Consider the following 15,229-nt stretch of genomic DNA (forward strand, 5'->3'; position numbering starts at 1 on the left):
TATTACATAGAAATATGATATAATATGCTAATATTATGTTAAATTATATATTTAAATATGTTATATTAAAGTAATATTAAAATTTAATTTTCTAGGTCAATATGCAGCCTTCAGGGATACTTGTGTGTAACTTAATGGCCCATGTTTTAATCTGAATTTGACACCACTGTGTAGGGAGTAGAGCGCTGGGCTTGGAGTCAGGAAGACCTGAATCTTTGAATTTTACTTTGAATCTTACTAGCTACACAACACTGGAGAAGATGCTTAACTTCTCTCAGGCTCAGGCTCATCTAGAAAAAGGGACTAATAATAGATAATAATCTTAGAAAAAGACCTTTAAAGAGGGCAGTGACTGAGCATTATATATCTACTTCAGTGGATAATAGCTCTCACATCCTAGGATTGTTATAGGGTTCAAATGAAATAAGATATAAAGCATTTGGCAAATTTCAAACTGCTATATAACAAAAACAATGTTAATGTCTTTTGTTTTTATGTTACTGCATTTCCCCCCAGTATCCTGTCTCACAGAGAGTCATCTCATAACAATGAATAGTATTTTTAAAAAGATCAAAGAAATAGGAGAGGGGAAAATGAGCCTAATTATTGAATATATTTAAAAGAAGTCTGAAAATGTGCACCACATACAACATTTGTTATATTCCTTTCCTCCACAAAAAGGTAAGGTGGGGACAGTTTCTCACATCTCTTCTTTTTCTGCACATTCACTGTAATTCTGCAATATTGACTTATATTATCTTCCATCTACATTATTCTAGTCATTTTGTATTGTTTTCTTGGCTTTCTTTACTTCACTCTGAGTTGGTTTATGTAGATCTTTCTATAATTTACTTTAATCACAATCATCATTTCCTACAATACAATATATTCCATTGCAGCAATATAGCACAATTTATTTAGCCAACTGATGGCATCTATTTTGTTTTCAGTTTTTCATTATCACAAAAAAATGCTGCTGTAAATATTTTGTTGTATATATCTGTTGTATATTTCTTCTTATCTCCTTGGGATATAAGCATAGAAGCAAAGTCTACATCCCAAAGAAACCAAGCAGAAGGACCAATTTATACAAAAAATAATTATGGAATGGCTGAAAAAGCTACAATATATGATTGTGATGGAATACTGTTGTGCAAAAGAAATACTGTTTACTTTCAGAAAAACCTGGAAAGATTTATATGAACTAATACTACATGTAGGAAGCAGAACAAGGAGAACATTGTTCAGCAATATTTCTATGACAATCAACTGTGAATGACAATTATTCTCAGCAATACAATGAAACAGATAATTTGAAAAGACTTATAATGACAAATGCTAGCTATTTCTAGAAAAAGAATTAATGAAGTCTGAATGTAGAGCAAAACATATTAAAATTATGTTTCTAGTTTATTTTTTGAGGGAGGAGTTTTTTCTTTCACAATAAGGTTAATATGGAAATATATTTTGTTTGAATATACATGTACATAGTGTTATACACATGTATATATTATATGTATATGTGTATACATGCATACACACATATGTATATACACACACATATACACACATTTGATTGTCATATCAAGGAGGGGCAAAAGGGGGGGAGATAATCGGTATCTCAAAATTTAAAAATAACTTAAAACTTTTTCTTATAAGTAATTTGAAAAATAAAAGAAATAAAAAATAAAAGAAAAAAGGACTAGAAATAGAATCTCTGAGTCAAAGGAAATATTCATTTTAATCACTTTATTGGAACAATTCCAAATTACTTTCTGAAGTTGTTATAATGATCAAATCAAAATTATTAATTGATTGATTTATTGAGAGCACTACCAATAAAGCATTCATCTTCTCATAATCTCTCCCAAAATTGACTATTCCCATCTCTTTTTTCCTATATGTGACATGAAACCTTAGGGTTATTTTGATGTGTACTTCTCTTATTATTAATGATTTGGAGTATTCTTTCATATAGTTGTTTAAAAAATTTTAACATTAATAGCTTGCAATTCTTTGGACTATCGTTTGTAAGTTTTGATCACTTATCTATTGTAGTTAGCTATTACTATTATGTTGTTGTTGTTAATTTTAGTTGTAGTTCCCCAGTAGTATAGAAATTTCCTTAGGTCAGTGACTGTTTAGTTCTGGTGTTTGTATCCCCAACATCTACAGAAAGGCTTAGTATTTAATAGGCATTTAATAAATTATGATTGATTAATTAAGTTGAGATGACTTGTCTAAACTGAAATAACCAATCAGTGACAGAATCACTTTCTGATTCTCCAGGCAAATGATCTTTCCATCAGGCCACATTGTCTCATACAACAGGAAAAACCTTTGAAAAGATTCAAATTGCCATACAAATATAAAGGTGTGTGTGAAATGCTGATGTGGTCTTGATACAGGAGTATGCTGGTAAATATCTAATAACTGACTCTCTGGAGGAAAAAAATGTATCCACAACACACTTTTGGATTTAATCTATATTAGTAACATTTTCTCCATCACTTTATAAAATCTGGATAATAGACAAAACAATAAATCAAGGCCTGATTTGTTATTATTGTTCCGTTAGGTCCGATTCTTTGCGACTCCATTTGAGTTATTTTTGGCAGAGATACTGGAGTGGATTGCCATTTCCTTCTCCAGTTAATTTTACAGATGAGGAAACAGCCAAACAGGATTAAGTGACTTGACAGGGTCACATAGCTGATAAGTATCTGAGGCTGGATTTGAACTCAGGAAGTGTCCCTTAGCTACTTTGATTTTTAGCATTTGCCAATTTCCAAGTTGTAAATGCTCACACAGAGAATTTAACAATCACTTTTCCTGAACTAGTTTCAGCTGGTTTCAGCATACCCCCTGCCTTTATGCCATTCTAATTTCAAAAAGTGAATTATCCTTTCTTTCCACTTCATAGTGCTGTAGTTGTGACTCTAGCTTCTCAAAGACCTTCTCAATATGGCTCCAATCTTCTTTTGCAGCTGTAATATGCATTTCTACCTTTCATCACTCTTTGGTCCAATCAAGGTGTGTTTTTCTTTGTTCCTCATGCATATTATTCCATTATTCTTTTATCTAGGGTGTTGGGCTAACTTCTGCTATGATATAATAATGACAATAATAATAATAATAGCACACAGTGATGGAGCTCTCTAAGATTTATAAAGTGCTTTACATACATCTAGATGAGTTTCACAACAACCTTGTAAGGAAGTTACTAATATTATCCCTATTTTTCAGATAAAAAGTGAGGCTGAAGGAATATGTGATTTATACAAGGCAAGATTCAAAGGTCTTCTTTTTCCAATTCTAAGACTATATATTACACCAATGTCAAATAAATAGAAATGGGGACCTTGAAACCAGATCTCTGTGGGCTACATATTGACTTAGAAAATCACATATTAACATTATTTAGGTTCTATTTTGTGGCAGCTAGATAGTGCTTGGTAGATAGAGCACTGGATCTGGAGTCAGAAAGACCCGGTTCAAATCCACTTTCAATTATGATCCATGTAACCCTGGGCAAGACAACCCGTTTGCCTTCTATTGGAGAAAGAAATGGCAAACCACTCCAGTATCTTTGCCAAGAAAACCTTATGGACAGTCTGATCTACAGAGTCATAATGAGTTGGGCATGACTGAAAAGCAACGTTATTTTGCTAAATATTTCCCAATCATATTAAAAAAAATAAATGACATTTATTTTATTTTATTAGGTTATATATATACTTTTTTTTTTTTTTTTTACATATTTCCATATGAGTCAGATTGGGAAAGACCAAAAGGGAAAAACCATGAGAAAGAAAAAAAATAAGAAGAAAAAGTGAAAATAGTGTCCCAATTACATTTTAATCTGCTTCTGGCTTGCCTCTGTATTTTTCATCTGCTTCTGACTCTGACCAAGTTTGGAGATATCCCCTTTAACTCCAAATTCCTGTCTATTTACGAAGAGTAGAAGCCCAGTCTGGGATCCCCAAACTTTTGCTTAGCAACTCTTAGAAACCAGGAGGCTGCCCACTTCCTGCTTATAAGTTTCCATTCCTCCTTTAATTGTTCAATTGATTTGTTCCATGGTCAGCTCCCTCTCCTAACTTCACAAATGCTATCTTGCTAGGTTACTTATTTCTAGGCCATAATCTCCTGCACCTAAAATCTTAAAAATAAATATAAATAAATCCTTGTAAATCCCTCAGATTGTTGGAGATTTTAGAGGTAGTACATGGAGTATATGATATAATTTGAAAAATTCTCCTGAAAACTAATATTTCTCATTCTAGGTCTGCCATAGGGTCATTAAAAATTATTTTTTGGTTCAAACTTTTTTTTTACTCTTTTGGGTTGGGGAGGTGTTATATATGGCTAGAAAAGTAAACCAAGTAATGGATTAGTTACCAGGAGATCCGGGGTGAGTATAAGCTCTTTTGATAACAAGCTCTGTGACTCTGGGTAAAATTATTTTATTTCTCTGGGTTCCCATTTCCCTATATTTAAATTAGGAACAGGTCTGTTTGATCTCTAAATTCCCATCCAGCCCAAATCTGTAAGCCCATTTTAAAGGCATGAATAGTTAGTCAGGACACAATTGATTAATTGATTTCTTCTCTGCTTTCTGCCCAGTGTTTAGCACAGTGATTTAATAAATGCTTATTGATTCATTGGTTGGTTGGCTAAATCACAGATGAGTCAAGTAATAGAAATAAGTTGTCTTGGCTACATGTATCCTCTATGAGTATGTCTCACTATAATAAATCATCTGTGTTCATTCTTCCTAACGATACTTTTTGTTTTTGAGAGCGTGTGCTCCAGGTTTTGAAGGGAGGAGCACTGTTTGGTTATTGTTATTCTTATCCCAGTAAATGCTTTACTCTGAGCTACTTCTATCTATGATCTATTTTAGTAAGTATAACCATGGAGGCTTTTGAGCTCTAGTTTGGGAATACGGATCCCTCAATTACCCTAGATCTGGAGTAGTCATTGTCCCTGAGAATCCAAGATGTTATCTTCCTATTTGAGTTGGGAGGGTGGAATAGAAGCAAAAGATAAATAATCGATCAAGATATCATTTGTATAGCTAGGAGAGAGAGCTGATCATGGAACAAATCAATTCAAGATGCAATGAAAATTTAGTCATAAGCAGGATCAAAGTAGGAAGTGGGCAGCCTCCTAGTTTCTAAGAGCTGCTAAAATTTAGAGTGTACAGGCTGGGCTTCTAACTTAATATAGTTAAACATAACACATTTCAGGTTCCCCAGTTGTAGAGTGGAAATAGGAACAAAATCCTTATTTCAGGCTCTGCAAGTCTGATTTTATGAGCAGCTAGACATTAGCATGAATGACTCCATCAAAGATTAAACAATGACATGCTTTAAGATCCTGAGAGATTGAGACCCTTAGCAAGAGAAATTAGTTAAGAAGCTCCTAGGGACTCCTGGTACACTCTTCCTTCTGTTTTTATATATTTCTTTAGACTCTCAAAAAGTTGTCCAGTGCCCTGGGATCTAGCTCACTGATGAGAGATAGAACTGGGAGATCCCCAGAGGTAGTCTGGACCAGCTCCTTCATTTTACAGGAAAGATTAGAAAATTAAATGACTTGTTCTAGGTCCCATAGGCAATAAATGTTAGAGGTGAGGCTAGAACTCAACTCATCTATCTCCATATTGCCTACTCTTCATTCTGTTGTCTCAGATCTAACTTCTGACTCTTGTCCCAGGTACACAGATTTCTAGTTATGGTTTTGCATTATGATATATACAAAGTAGAAGAGAGATATTAGTAGGGATGCTATATTTATTTTAATGCTTATTAAACATTAAGTATGTAGGCATATTAAGTGTTAGATGCATATATATAAAGCTTCAGATAAGTAGGATAGTCACACAAAATTATAAAATGCATGCAAAGATGCTTTATTCCCTAGGTGACCTTGGACTTTTGGGCCTTGAGTGTCCATCTGTAAAATGAGGAAGTTGGACTTGATGATCTCAAAGGCCCTTTAAAGCTCTAAATCTATGTTCCTCTAATCTTATAAAATGCTATGAAATATTTGAAGAGAGATCATTCATTCTTGGAAGGAGGAGTTGGGGTATCAGACACAAGCTTTCTCCTGAATCAGGACTTGGTGGACAGGATGGATGTCTCTGAAACTCTTTTAGAGGTTCTACAAATTTAAAATTTGTTATTTCCAATATGGCATCTATAAATACAATCTATACAAATAAAAATTCTTTGAACAGATTCTCAATAATTTTTTTTCCTGAGGTAATTGGGGTTAAGTGACTTGCCAGGGTCACACAGGTAGGAAATGTTAAGTGTCTGAGATCAGATTTGAACTCAGGTCTTCCTGACTTCAAGGCTGATGCTCTATCCACTTCACCACCTAGCTGTCTCTCTTCGATAATTTTTAATAATAAAAAGTTACTGAGAACAAAAATTTGAGAATCATTGCAGGGGTCCTCAAACTATGGCCCGTGGGCCAGATGCGGCAGCTGAGGATGATTATCCCCCTCACCCAGGGCTATGAAGTTTCTTTATTTAAAGGCCCACAAAACAAAGTTTTTGTTTTTACTATAGTCCGGCCCTCCAACAGTCTGAGGGACAGTGAAGAGGACCCTTGGACTCTATACCAATAAGTAGAAGAATTGGATTCAAATCTAGAACCTTTGACACAAATCCCAATGCACCATTTGCCGAGGAGGCCCCATGCTAAAGGTAAAATCAGGACTAAAGAAGAAAATGACAAAAATAAGGACTTTATTATGGATATAAATTTATTATTTCTGCATAGTTTGGTGCTTTTCTGTGTCCCACAAAGGGGATATACTGCAGGGAACACTGATTCACACACACAGATTTGGAGTCAGCTGAGATGTTACCATGTGTAAGAAGTAGAGTTGAAGTCAGAACTTTTTGGGAAAGAGGCATTTGTGTAGTTTGAGAGACTTTGGAAGAGACAGAGATAGAAAGACTTTGGATGCTGCAGACATTTAAGGCAAGCTGACTCCTACAGATATTTCTATTTCCAGATTGCCTTAGAGTCTTCTAAGAGAAAACTTCCCTGAAGTTTTCCCCGACTGAGGAGCAGTCAGTTTCTAATTAGAAACTTCCTAATGTCAAAAGCCAGGAAGATGAGCAGTTAGAGGACAAAACTTTCTTAGGATTTCCCACTGCGACTGACACGGGAGAACTTTGGCAACCAAGACAAAAAAAGTCAGAAGGAGGTAGGCTTCACCTGGCCATGTTTGGGGCTTAGTCCAACATCACAAGCTGTTTGTTTCAGGTTTTTTGGCAAAGTCCCAGCTCCATCTCTGGCCCAGGGGCCTTTCCCCCCCTTTAATTCTCATCCCTCGTGTAGTTTTAGGGAAATTAACTCCACATGTTTCCGATTCATTTACACTAAAGTAATCAAAGTGTGGTTGTGTAAGGGTTCTTGGAGAGCTGAGGAGGTAGAGAGGCCTTTCAAGCCCCCCCTTTTAGAAACAGGAAGCCGTCCCTTCTTGTCAAGCACAAACAAACTCCCACTTCTCTCTCTGCCTCCCTCAAGGTCCAAGCTGGCTTTGAAATATGAGCCATCCATTAGATTTTAGGTGTGTCTTAAATTTGGTGAAAAGTTCTCTTTCCTCTCTTTCCCTAGAGTATGTGTCTTTGAATTTATTGATAGGTCTTGGAAGTTACCATCCCGCTAGGCAATATAGGTGACTATAACTGTACCTAATCCGTCTCCCACTCTAAGCCTCAGTTTCCAGCTCTGTAAAATGAGAAGTTTGAATTAGATGGCCTCTCTGGTCTTGTGCATCCCTAGATCTGTAATCCTATGAGTTAAGCATGCATTTATTAAGCACCTACTATGGACTATGTAAAGGAATACAAAGATGTACACAAAAGCCATCTCTGCCTTCAATGATTTTATAGCTCACTGGGAGGAAAGATTGGGGTTCAGAACCTGTACACTAATTATTAGAGGCAGAGGGACAACTAGGAAGCTTTCCATAGGAGGAAGCACATGAACCAAATCTTGAAGGGTGCCCTAGGTTCTAAGAGAAGGGAATAAATGCCAGAGATGAGATACACAGCCTGAACAAATGTGTGGAGAACACAAATTGGCGGGTTTGTCCAGAGGAAAAGCGTGTGAAGGGGATTGACGTGAACCAAGGTGTGAAAGAGTAACAGGAACCAGACTGTGAAAAGCCTGAAGTGCCAAGATGAGGATTCTGTATTTTATTTTACAGGTGAGAAGGAACCCCTGAAACTTCTTGAGTGGAGGGAGTGAATGGTCAGGCTTGTGCCTTAGGAAGATTATTTTGGCACCTGTGTGTATGTGCTGTAAGTCAAAAAGGGTAGAAGCAGGCAGACTAATTAGGAGGTTGTGGCAACTGGCCAGGGGAGAGGTATGAGGGCCTGGCTAGTGGGGTGGCTGTCGAAGGAGACATGACAGATGCCATGGTGATATAGACTTGACCGATTACACACAAGGAACTTTTGGAGAGGGAAAAGTGAAGGATCCATCAATCAGTCAACACACAATTATCAACTACCTGCCAGTCACTGACCAGAAACTGAGGATGAAAAATACAAATTCCCTCATTCATCGAGAAGCAAGGATGACCAAGATTGTGAACTTTGGTGATTAGAAACAAAACTTTAAAGTGAAAGGTGGGTAAGACTGGAGAGTCCTTCATTGGGTGGTACCCAAACGAGAAACATCAGTACCTTTGTATCTAAGGTGAAGAAATTCTCTCAGGGAACAGACTTTTGAGATCGACAAGAATCATTTTGGGAAATTCAGTGGTGAAAAGCCTTGTCTCGCAATATACAGAATGGCCACGAGGGGGGGCAGCATGCTTTCCAAATTACCCCAGTTTGAGAGAGCCCCAGAATCTGGAAAAATATTTAATGTGTGAAAGAAACCTTTGAATAATGTAAAAGTTGTAATCTACCATCCACATGTGGAGAAGCTAATGAGATAACGCCAGAGAGACTTTATTTAGGAGTTTGAGAATTTAAAGTGTAAACACATCCAATAGACAAATGCATTAGGTTGCCTGAATTATTATCAGTCATCCATCTGAAGGCTGTGTACAGTAAAGGCTGGAAGCATTTGTTTTTTTAAGCAATAAGTTTTTAGGAGATGGCTACTTATTTGTCTTTTAACAATAAGTCTAGTCAATTTTTAGAATCTCTCTATAAATAAGTTTTATAAACAACGAGGAGTAGGGGAAAGACTGGATCAGAAATCAGGGAACTTGGTTAGAATCTTGGCTCAGCCGTCTATTAGCTGGAGGATCTCAGGTAAATGAGTTCCTATTTTGGGGCCTCTGTTCCTCATCTATAAAAAAAGAGGAAAGTGGATTTGCTGACCTGCAAAGACCCTCCCAGCTCTATGTCTTCCAAAGCGATAATAACAATTTTTTTTTTTACAGTGCTTTCATTGGATAATGATATTTACTCAAGTGGACAAAGAGAGTACACATTCTGGACTGAACAGTAGACCAACAATCTGGGGGCAAATGTTAATTTTGAAACTAGAGGAAGATTGGAAAATGTCAAAAACTGTCGAGATAGTCCAGCCATTTGTGAAATGGGAAGAAGTGTAAAGTGTTAAGTCTCACTCATCAGAGTTTATCTTCCTTATGCATATGCCACTGTCAGATGCAAGATGGGCTGATGGCTGGCTTCCAATCATCCAATCAATTTTTTTTTAAAGATGTAATTCTTCCTAGATGAACTCCCGGTTCCCCAAAGGAAGATCCAGAAGCCAATTCTCCTCTTTATTCTAACATCTCCTCTGATTCTCCCATCTGCTTTGGGAGAGAGTCCTTTGCACATTTAGCCTTGGGATTGTCAACAGTACTGCTGCTAAAACATGCCGAAGCCTTTTAAAATACATTCTGCAGCTGGTTTTCCTAAACTGTCTTCCTGGACTTCCTGTCCAAAGAAAAGCTATAGATTTCAATAATAGGTCCATCATTAAGAATGGGTCATTCCAGACTCACCTATTTCCTTTCTTGACAAGATTACTTTACTGGAAGATTGGGGAGATGCTGTAGCTATAGCTTACCTAGGTTTTATTTTATTCTAAAAAATGCTTTTATTTTATTCCATTTTGTTCATAGGTGACCATCATTTTCATATCTCTTCCTCATCTGGGAGAAAGGAGCTTCTTAACAAAGAAAAAGAGGTAAGCAAAAGTTGAATGAATGAATAATGAATCCACTGATTTAATGATCATATTAAGCAGTGTATATGACATCCTACATCCCCACTTCTCCATTGTTTTCTTACCTCTTCTTGGGAGTTTAAGCTGGTAATTACGATTATTCGATGATAGCCCTCATTTTTAGTGTTCTTTTTATTTATATCATTATAGCCATTGTTTATTTCATTCGATTGGTCTTGCTTACTTCCTTCTGTATCATACAAGTGTTTCCATGTTCTTCTGAATTCCTCATAGTGAGTATTCCTTATGGCACAATATTATTTCATTCTGGTCCTTTCCAAATCCTTTTTTTCCCTTACCATAGTAAGAGCAGTAATGAACATTCATATACACCAAATACATACCAAATATAATATGTTCACCAACTATATACTTTTTGTTTATGTGTGTGGTCTTTCTTTCTTTGATCTCCTTGGGCTATGTATCTAGTGACTTAAAGGATGTGAAAAGTTTAGTGACTTTTCATTCTTAATTACTTTTTTTGTTTGTTTTTGTTTTTCACTGTGGGAACTCCCTGATGTGGTAAATTCTTTCATTAATGATGATAGCAACTCATTTATAATTCGTAGTCTTAGAACTGCCTAGAACGTTGAAAGGTTCAATGATTTATTTGTTATCATTCACCTAGATTTTTTCAGATTTCATTTTTCCATGCTTTCTTGTGGAAAAATGGAGAGAAATAGGCTGGACACTGGTACAATTAGGTGGATTTGGACTTGGTTAAATATCTTGGTTAGTCATTAACATTTTGCTGTTAATTTGTAAGTTCTCCAATGCAATATCCCTGGTCTCTGTGCTTGGTTCTGTGCTGGTTAACATTTTTAATTTACTTCTATAAAACTATAGATAGAATGCTTATCAAATTTCCAGATGACTCAAAGTTGGGACAGATTTGCTAAGACTAGGTGGCAGAACCAAGGTTCAAAAAGATAGGCTCAAATTTTGGGCCAAATCAAGTAAGATGAGCTGCAGTAGGGATAATTGAAAATCTTAGCAAAGCTCAAAAAAATCATATTAGTCCCTGTGATGCAGAACTGGAGGCTTTCAGAAGACTGTAAACTCAATGAGTCAATGTGTCTTGTAGCTGTCAAGAGAGTCCATCAAAGCTGCCATGAATAAAGAGACGGTCCCACTTCCTTCTGCCCTGGTTAAACCACAACTAGAGTTTATTCCCAATTCTCAGGACCACATAAAGAGACCACATGTGGTCTCAGGACCACATAAAGAGATTAGACATGTTCTGCTTGGTCTCAGAGGGTGGCATAAGGAAGAATGAGTGTATGTTTCAAAGAAAAAGATTTAAGTTTTGTGTTGGAAAAGTTTTGTAATGGTTAGAGATGCCCAATAGTCCCCTTTGTCTGGAATTCTATCCCTCTTCACCTCTCCTTCCTGGCTTCCTTCAAGTCCCAGCTAAAATCCCACTTTTGACAAGAAGTCTCTGTTGATTTTCTTCAATTCATCCTGTGTACGTTGTTGGTTATCTTCTCCATTAAACTTCTTAAGAACACTCTCCCTTTGAAGGATGGTCTTTCTCCTTTCTTTCTATCTTCAGAGCTTAGCACATAATAAGTGCTTAATAAACACTTGTTGACTGAATAATAGAATGGACTGTCTCAGGAGACAAATGAGTTTTCCCTCATTTGAACCCTTCATTCATTCAAAATTTTTTAAATACTTGAGGTTTTTCAGCAACAATTGGATGATCATTTTTGGGTTGATTGAGGGGATTCCTTTTTAGGTAATGGTTGCTCTACATGGCCACGGTGGTTTCTAACTCTAAGTTTTCTTGATTCTGTTTGAGATGTAGATTTTGTGAAATAAATTTGATTTTCTGACTTTTGGTCATTTTTTAGTTTGGGGAAAAAAAGGAAACAGTCTCTCTAGAAGAAGTCTTCTCCCAATGCCCTTTGCATTAGTTTCTGTTGTGTAGACTAAAAAGAATCATGTGTCCAATTTTAATCTTTTGAAGAACAAAATACCAGGATGTCTTATTCTTTTCATAATGTTTTTTGATGCCTTTTGATATCACTTCCCAATAATTTCTGAAACACTCTTTTCCCTTTAAGCTAGGAGTTCTTCATCCCCCTCTTTTGTCCAAGAACCCATTCCTCCACCCCAGGCATTCTGATGAAACCTAGGAACCCTTTTTCAAAATAATGTTTTAAAATATATAAACTACAGAAGATTACAAAGGAAACTGATTATATAGTTTATATAGTGATCAAAATATTACATTAAATAAAAATATTAAAGGAGCAAATTTGATGATACCAGGTTAAAAATTCCTCCTCTATGTAAACAAAGAAACAAAGAAAAACAATTATGAAAAGTTGATGCAGTCACCGTGTCTGACAAAGAATATTATTCATGATGAGGGGAGCAGAGCATCTTATTTCCTCCTATTGCTAGTTATCAACATGTGAAGCAAGGATGTGATGTACTCACCACTCACTATGTATTCAGGAAGAGCTACATTTAAATCCTGTCTTAAATACTTAATAGCAATGTGACCTGAGCCATTAATCAATTCATAAACTTTTTAGTAAGTGCCTACTATATACTAATGCACTAAGCTAAGTGCTGGGGATACAGAAGGAGGGAAAAGACAGTATTTGCCCACAAAATGCTTATAATGTAACATGCAAACAAGATCTATGCAAAGCAAGCTGGCACTAGAATGACCTCTCCAAGCCTCAGTTTCCTCATCTGTAAAATTAGAATAATGATTCTGATATGTACCTCACTAATGTTGTGAAGCTCAAAAGAGATTGTATATTTGAAAGTAAGTGATTCTGATTCTCTTTCCCCTTTCCTAGTATGCTGTTAATTCACGGACAGTGAAAGCTCCCCAACTAGTCAGAGAAGCTTAGAGCTCATCCAAATGGACTCTGAAACTCTATCCTCTCAGTTTATCAAGGAGTAGCCCCCAGCAATAACCAAATGTCTGCCACACAGGTGATCTGCCAGAAATGATCCGATTCAGTTTGTCCTGTGAGACACAGAATCCTTCTCTGTTCTCAAGGGGATCCCATCTGTCCCCCAGTTCTGTCAATGTTTTTCTTCTAAGGATCTTTTTTCATTGTTGCCCCCAAGGTAAGGGGCTCAACTGAGGCGGATTTGACATTGCCCAGTCTAGGAAGTAGGACTGATTGCTGCAGCCTTAACGTTGGCAGGGTCATATTGGAAAGGCACTTCGCCTGTCTCGCTTTGATCCCTCAGGTGATTCCAGAGTTTGGTTTCAGCATCTCAGTAGGAAGGAAAGCTTCTTTCTTCTCTCTTCCTTCCTTTATCCTCCCCGTCTCGCTTGAAAACCTTGTTTGGAAATCCAAGGACGGTTCTAAAGTAAAATCATTTTCAGACATGGGGTGATGAAAAGGAGAAAGAGCCTGTTCAAAGAAAAAAATCTCACTTTCCATAGTTACTGAGTCTAATACTGCCAATTTTGCCGTGGGGATTTAATACACCTGAATGTAAGAATTCCGTTTTAAATCTGTCAAGGCTATATCTTCTCGCTTCTGACAGACTGCTGTTCATTCTTTCCTATTTCAAGTCCAACTGTTCTCTCCTACCAAAAAAAACACCCCAAAAAACTTACAAGAAAGTAGATTGTATCTATTGAAACTTCTTGGGGTCTCAGTTTCCTTGTTTGAAAAATGAGAAAAAGTGGATTTGATGCCCTCTAAAATGCTTTTTTGTTCTAAATCTATGATTTATTCCATTCCATTATTGGAAGTATTTGTGAAAGGCCTAGAAATGCTGTGATGAAAACAAAATTATCTCTGCCCCAAAGGAGCAGATGTTGTATTAGGAGATAGGAGGTGGGGTGAGTGGGCTATAAATAAATATGAAATTATTTCCTCTAGCAAGCAGAAGAAAATATTAAGTATGGGGAAAATCAAGAAAAGACTCTTGTAGGAAATGGTACTTGGGCTGAACCTTAAGGTGTTATGTATACAGTTGCTATTGCTGTTATTATTATTATTATTATTAAAGGAATTTATTTTATGAATGACCAGCTTGTTCAAAAGAAAAGAATTAAAATGAGAGTCCAAATCTCAATAAAAGTGAACATTGTCCTGTCTAATCACACACTTTTATTAATAGAAGTGCCTTGTACAATAGAAGTGCATTTTTTTTTTTTTTTTAGCTCAGTTGGTGAAGTAAGGAGATTTAGTAAAACCGAATCCAACCAGGGCAGCTTTGGATGGTTTTTGTGGAGGCTGCTAGTATACATCCCAGGGATTTTTTGGCATTGACCGAAAAGCCTCTTGTTTTATCTCTGGGAGATGGTTGCCAGTTCGGTCTCAGCTGGTCCCGTGCACACTGTCCTCCTCCCCAACCAAATCCTATTGACAGACAGATGAAGATAAATGGCTTCCGGCTGCCAAAGGTATCTCTGGCTGCCAAGGGGATGGGGTTGACGTCCTCACACTACCTCTTTGGGAGCCTCTTGGCGCAGCCCATCATGTAGCAGAGATGTGGAGCCCGGTGTTGTAGAATGAGCCCCGGGGAGCCTTCTAGGGACCAGATGTTTTACCAGAGAGAGAGCAGGTCTTTGAATGTCTGTCTAGCTTCAAGGCAGTTTGGGACCAGTTGTGGTTGGATTGGTGAGGGCTGGAGGGAAATCAAGATACTAGATGTTTTCTTTTTAAGTGTTAAGGCAGAGGTTCTCAATCATTGTTGGTCCTTATACCCCTTAATTCTCAGTAAATCTTTCAATATCCATTATTCAATATAGAAGGAAATACACACTCGCATTCACTATATCCATATGGGAATTAAAGACAATGAAATAATACAGTTACTTATTAAATATTCCCCTTACTTCTTTTCATGCTCCTGTGCTCCTAGAAGTACTGGAATCCTGGATCAGCACCTCTGGGAGAAGAGATAAAGGAAATTTCACTCTCCAGCGCTTAGGGGGTTTGTGACTTTATTTCTTTGAATTTCTGCATTTCTGAGGGTGGAGAGACTCTTGTGACTGCTCAAATTCTGATTTCTCTAG

The sequence above is a fragment of the Antechinus flavipes genome, chromosome 1 (genome assembly GCF_016432865.1).
Source record: "Antechinus flavipes isolate AdamAnt ecotype Samford, QLD, Australia chromosome 1, AdamAnt_v2, whole genome shotgun sequence".
Lineage (NCBI taxonomy): Eukaryota > Metazoa > Chordata > Mammalia > Dasyuromorphia > Dasyuridae > Antechinus > Antechinus flavipes.